This window comes from Leptidea sinapis, chromosome 28, assembly GCF_905404315.1.
Source record: "Leptidea sinapis chromosome 28, ilLepSina1.1, whole genome shotgun sequence".
Lineage (NCBI taxonomy): Eukaryota > Metazoa > Arthropoda > Insecta > Lepidoptera > Pieridae > Leptidea > Leptidea sinapis.
The window spans coordinates 994,663-1,001,972 of NC_066292.1; the positions used below are offsets into that span (position 1 = coordinate 994,663).

At 34.4% G+C, this 7,310-nt stretch overlaps 1 pseudogene; it reads left to right on the forward strand.

The window, feature by feature from the left end:
- The first annotated feature begins 3,428 nt into the window (after window positions 1-3,428).
- LOC126973052 (uncharacterized) lies at window positions 3,429-7,092 on the forward strand (annotated as a pseudogene).
- Window positions 7,093-7,310: the final 218 nt, after the last annotated feature.

Here is a 7,310-nt window from a genome sequence, read left to right on the forward strand (position 1 = left end):
TTATACTCAAGAGAGTGACTACTTATATGAAGAGTGACGTCAATCTGCAACACCATAAGAAATACAGGAGCGCTGCCAGGCTAAGAGGATACACGCGCTTTTGCAGATATTTTAAATATGTATCACCCTGTATACAGAACTGCCCTATAAATAAACGAAAACACCTATTTGGTGAAAGGTTTTTTAAGTTTGAGGCGTATGATAAGATGCTACAAATTTGCGTATTAAATCTGGTTAAGTAGCTTTTTGCAACCCTTTCTGACATGGGGTAAGTATTTAAATACAAGTCTTTAAAAAAATCAACCTGTGCTTGCTTGCTATATATTTGGATTCAGTATGTTAAACATGCACTATATAAAAAAATCATTAAAATATACTCAATAGTTAATAAGATATTAAAATGCTTACTTTCATTCATACATCTGCCCACTACAACTTGTTTTGTTCAAGACGAAGCTATCCCACTCAAAGTTACGCGCGGCGAGTGTAGGTACTTGTATTACATTTGGCTTGGCACCGACTTCAGCTAAATAATATCGAATTTTGGAAAAATAAATCGTATAAAATAACATGTAAATAAGAATTTGTAATAAAATGCTCAATTTTATTCATATACGTATCGTATTGCCTTTGAATGAGCTCCCGAGTGGCAGAAGCGGACATTAGACTAATTAATTACCTACCTGCTCCAAAATGTGTACTTTATTAATTCAACATTTTACAGTTCATTGTTACTCACATAAGAATGTAGATAATTAATTAAAAGGGTATGAGCGCGTCATAATCATATCCTAAATGGAACTTATATTAATAGGTACACATACGGAAAATTAACTTAAATATACACAATATTAAGGTGCCTGTAGGAAATGCTTGTACAACCTTTTATGGTCCAGTATAATATAAAATGCAAGCTTTAATATTATCAATGTTAACTTGTTTGATTACTATAAAAATGCGGTTGTTAAAATGTGTCTTACATTAAAGAAGAGTTATTAACGAAGCTTTAAGCACATTCCAACTGTAACTTAATTAAATAAGTTCAAGTTGTAACTATGCAGAACAACAGTTATATAAAAGTGTGAATTCATTTCATTTAACAGATGTCAAGTAAAAAAAAACTTTGTAATAATAAGAAATATCACATTATAAATATCTTACACCTTCATTAAAATAAATTTTTCTTAATACCATCTAATTTAAACTTTTTGAAAATTAATTTTACATGTGAGCTTTATATCGGTATAAAATAAAAAAAATGCTTATCTTGAAGATCCTTGTATGAAAAAAGGCATAGATTATATAAATAATGTTTATCGACTTGTTATTATTTACTGTTAAAAAGAGTAGGGGTAACATTTTTAATTTGTATTACTATAAAATTAAGCTGAATCAATTTGCGTAAGCAATTAGACTGAAATTTCTGAATAATGAATGTTTTTTTTATAATTAATATTACGATTTATCTTCTTCAACAGATTGTTCAGTTTTTATCGATAGAGGATTTTTAACACAATGACAAGTTTCAGTAAATTAATTCAGAATAAACTATTTAAAGTTTAAAAATTTATAAAGAACAATTCATATTTGCATTAATCAAACTAATAATCTAAATGTAACCTGCCTGCAACTTAACTACTGTTGAATTTTCTGGGACGATGCAGAACGAGCTACTTCCACGGCTTACTCCAGGATTTGTTTAATTAATATCATACGTTTGTTTAAGAAGCTTGTTACTAGGTAAGCTCACTACGAATTGGAACAAAGAGATTGTAGATGCAGTGACGTCCTACATTTAAATGATTAAATTTATTTTAATGAAAAATCTTGCATTATGATTTAAGTAAATCACCTTTTATGTAAGCTTCTAATTACATAAAAAATGCAAAGTGGGTTTAAATGGAGAGTCGAGAAACGTCAAACATTTAATATTTAATTATGTTATTCAAACAGGGTGGTTTTCCTTATTAATGTAAGTATTTTTTTTTATAATTGAACATATTTCTAAACTTTAAATTACATAATAAAAATATTATTTAAACAAACATTAATTAAACAAGAATTCATAAATTCGGTTGTGGTTGTAGAAAAATGAAAATAAAAATCACCCAAACTTTGTCAAGACGAATCAAAAGAATTCAAACTCGATGGATTATTCATATTTATTTTAGAAGTTATTGTGGCCAAATTCTAACACCATCATTCGACCAGCACTACGGTATAATATTATTGTCACTGTCATTGTCACTAATTCAATTCCATTGGTTCTAATTACATTTCCAAGATTGAACCCAATCTAATCAACACGAAAAGTTTAAAAAAACGTATCATTATTTTATAGATTGTAATTGATACGCCCTGCCCATTTACGGCGCTACTATTTCGCGGCCTAACTAATAAGCTTGGTATAAAGTTATACTTTAGAATAAACCAAGAATATGCAAATAGACATTTTGCATAATATGATTGGTTTATTAGCGGCCGTTTTTAATAACCTATCTATCCTTAGTTTAACTTACAAGAGGTAGACAAATCTATCCTCTTATGCTTACTTACATTTCAGTAACCTATCGACAGATAGCATTGGAATATAACTATATTGGACATAACTATAGATAGATAAGATCTTGTCATTAAACGGTGACACCAATGTATCCGTAAGTTAAAGTAAGGACAGATAGGTTATTGAAAACGGCCGTAGGACGTCTAACGTTTCCCGCGTTTAGTTGCATGCCTTCATGATATTCGGAAAACTTCAGAAATATCATTGTATTGACAGTTGTCAGCGATAAAGTCAACATTTTGCATATTCTTGCTTTATTTTCAGTTATAACTTTATACCAACTTTATTTGTAAGGCCGAAGATGTGAAGTCTCATTTGCCCAGTAATTTCACTAGCCACGGCGCCCTTCAGACCGAAACACAGTAATGCTTACACATGCCGTGAAGCACGGCATAAATAGGCGCCGTTGTGGTACCCATAATCTAGCCGGCATCCTGTGCAAGGGAGCCTCCCACTGGTATTATGTACGGTATATAATAGGGGGTAAGTACAACTGTGTCTGATTTAATACACGCGAGTAGCATACGACCTAGATCCAGAATTTACAAGAGTTGCATTTTAAAATTTTAACTTATGAATATGAAAACATTTTATTTCGTGATTTATGTAACGTTTAAACTTTAAATAAGTAAGCTTCTGCAAGTATCTGTTGTCGTGGTGATTTAAATAACTTTTTTTAAAAGAAATTAAGGTACAAGACGAGCAGGATGTTTAGTTGATAGTATTTGATACGCCCTGCCCATTACCGTGCAGTGCCGCTCAGGATTCTTGAAAAACACAAATATTCTGAGCGGAATTACAATTGCGCTTGTCACGTTGAGGTATAAGATAATTAAATCTCATTTGCCCATTAATTTCACTAGGTATGGTGCCCGTCAGCCGAAACACGGTAATGGTTATACATTATTGCTTCTAGACAGAAATAGGCGCCGTATTCGCTATTGTAATAAAAAAATATTATTTGCTTTGTTTTTTTATACGAGATTTTTTTTCTAAAAACGTGAGTTTAATTTTTAAATTAGACATTATATGACATAAGATAAGATAAAGTTTTGCAGTTTTTAATCATTGAATACGTTTGATTACAGGATGGTACAGTACAAATATTTATAATATTATGCTATTCAGATTTATGGTAGCCAGTACCAGACATTTTCTACCGGAACGCTGTCTGGGACGTATGGTGTTGCTCAAGATGGATTTAACGCTGCTAATAAATGGCTTAAAGAAAACCGGCTGACCTTAAACAGTAGGGATATAGCCCATTTGTTTAAGGAACACTTTAAAGTGTGTTCACCCTTGGGTTCTTCTAAGGAAGCGCTGAATACTGAGACCGCCATGTCCGGTGAGCTGTTTAATGTGTTAGCCAAACAAATAGCTAATATAATTGCCAAAATGTCACGTGGGAAATCGCCAGGTCATGATGGGCTCAGTATAGAGCATTTGAAGAACGCAGGAGTCCATTTACCCAATGTACTTGCCACATTATTTAATCTCTGTCTTAATCATTCGTACCTACCAGCTGCACTCATGAGGACTATTGTTGTACCAATAGTTAAAAACAAAACGGGTGAAAACAGATAAGTGCAACTATAGGCCCATTTCTCTGGCGACTGTAAGCACACTGTCCAATACTATACTGATAGGCGGACACCTGTGTATGCCTGCTTCCTTGATTTATCAAAAGCATTTGATCTTGTTTCGTATGATCTTTTATGGAAAAAACTCGATAAGACTGGCGTGCATACACAGGTGCAGCGTCTCTTTCAGTACTGGTACGCTAACCAGACCAATAATGTAAGATGGGCTGGCAGCCTCTCGGATGCGTAAAGGCTGGAGTGCGGGGTGAGGCAGGGGGGGTTGAGTTCACCCATGCTCTTCAATCTGTATGTCAACGAGCTTATAGTTGGGCTCAGCAGCGAGCGTGTCCGCTGCTCGGTTGATAGTGTTTGTATAAACAACATTAGCTACGCGGATGACATGGTGCTGCTGGATCCAAGTGTAGGTTCTATAAGAAGGCTGTTAGCTATCTGTGAAAGGTATGCGATGCAACATGGGCTCCAATATAACTGCCAAAAAGCAACTATTTGGTCTTCAGAGTCCCTGATAAGAATATATGTAATATTCCGCCAATAAAGCTGGTGTTGAGCTTAAGAAAGTTCAACATTTTAAGTACCTTGGACACTACGTCACCGAAGACCTCGAAGACCAAATGGATATTGAGAGGGAACGCAGGGCACTGGCGGTGAGGAGTAATATGCTGGCTCGTAGGTTTGCTCGATGTAGCAGTGAGGTAAAGATAACGCTTTTCAAAGCATTTTGTCATACCTTCTATACGAGCAGCCTGTGGGTCAGATATACTCAAAGAACGCTTAGTGCCTTTCGCGTTCAGTAAAACAATGGTTTCAGGTTGATGTTGGGGCTGCCCAGCTTTTGCAGTGCTTCGGCAATGTTCGCGGATGCGAGAGTGGACGGCTTCCATGCCATCCAACGCAAAAGAACCGCGTCATTGCTGAGGAGGTTGCGGGGTAGCCCTAACATCATTCTGCACACCATTGCTAGTCATTATGATGCGCCAATTATAAAGGCATTTATGCGGCTTCATGTGCCTGTTTAGTTATAATTATACTAACATAATTTAGGACATTTTACTAACAATTATTATGGTTTTTTATTGATTATGACATATCTTAAATTTTAAACTGTAATTTTATCTGTAATTTAATTAATTTCAAAATAAACTCAACAGTATTATGTAATTTAATTTAAGTAAAGATTGTTTGTATATCTATGGGTAATGCCTGAAAATAAATGATTTATTATTATTATTATTAAACGTAGCCAAAACTAAAATGATCCATTTGTCTATGCGCAACTATAAAGACGAAGACTCCTTACAAATCACTATTTCACCAAATGATGGTCAAAGCTGAGCTGGTATTCACCGCTACATTGAGAAAGTAATATCCATCAAATATCTGGGGGTAGTTCTTGACCAAAACTTGACTTTCAAGCCCCATCTAGAATACTTGTCAGGCCGAGTACGTAATCTTATTTATATTTTCCGGCGATTACGTCGCTCTGCCGATCCTAACATCATGAAAATGGTATATTTAGCGATATGCCAAACTATTTTGAATTATTTCATTACGACGTGTACATAGGGCTGTCTTGAAGGTTTGTTGTTTTAAGCCTCGCCTGTATCCCAGAACAAAACTTTATGAATACTGACAAGTTCTGACAGTCAGGCAACTCTTCATATTGGCTATTGTTATCAAACAGCACCCTTTAACAGAGCTTAGGCCAGAGTCTACTCGCCGCAATCATCTTGTGGCAGTATCTACGGAGGTAAGGACATCATTTAGCCGCAGATTCTTTCTGTTTCTGGGACCGTATCTCTATAATAAGCTACACAAGGTATTATGTTTGTATGGTCTAAACACGTACAAATGTCGATCATCTCATGTGCCTATTAATTTCACTAGCTACGGCGCCCTTGAGACCGAAGTACAGTAATGCTTACACATTACTGCTTCACGGCAGAAATAGGCACCGTTGTATTTCCTACCCATAATCTAGCTGTTTGTCCCCTTTTTAACCGACTTCAAAAAAGGAGGAGGTTCTCATTCGTCGGTATTTTTTTTAATGTTTGTTACCTCTTAACTTTCGACTGCGTGAACCGATTTTGATAATTTTTATTTGAAAGCTGGTGCTTCCCAAGTGGTCCCATTGTAAATTGGTCTAGATTTGACAATGGAATCCATGAGAAAACCATAAAAGTCTTAAAGTGGATGATAATTTTACGAATAACTCAATATCGCGCCAACCGATTTCGATGATTCTTAGTCGGTATTATCCAAGATAGATTTGTTACTACATACATAGTTATAGGTGAGATGAGTTTGAGTCGTCAGGAGGCGAGAGGCGAGGGGCCGGTTGCAGCGGAAGGACAACGATTCCAAAAATAACAATAATCGTAACTAGAATAAGATTAATTATTTACATTGTATAAAAATACGCAATTATTTTTATACTTTTTAGTGCACATTATATCTATTGTTTTGGAATAGTGTTTTTGAAGGCGGTTGTTTTTTTGTTAATTTTTTTTTTCATTGAAATGGCTATATTTTAAACACCAAAATAAGTACCAAGATATATATATCTTATTTATATTCACATACTTACGTTCATTATATTATTATTGAGACTTGGCCTTGAATTTATTTATTGTGAGTACTCTCATATAATCCTACTAATATCTTCCGTTTCTTGGCGTGCGTCAGTTCAGAATGGGATGTCGCTATGCCAACTTAATGGCTGACAGGCTTGCCCTGCATGTTTCAGTATTACAACTCTCTCTGTTATCCCTACATAAACATTATATTGAGATAAAACCTTTAGTTACGAATTCAACGGGCAACTACTATTATAACAATATACATAGAGAAACTTTGTTAATAGTTCCATGTGTTAATATTGATTATTCAGCTTATTCAAGCGCTGTGCTTGACTTCCAGTTCATTGGGTAATCCTGTGAGCTCTTAAATACGTGTTATTAGTTTTAGTTTAGTTAAAATTAAGAAAAAATGTAAAAAAGGCATGTTACTATCATTTGATAGCAATATAATTGCAATTTGCATAGAATACACATGGAATATATCGTAAAGCTTTAAATGTTAATAGTTTTAGAACATTTAAAAATGTTATAGAAAATTTATTGAATCAAATTGTTTGACAACCATTAATG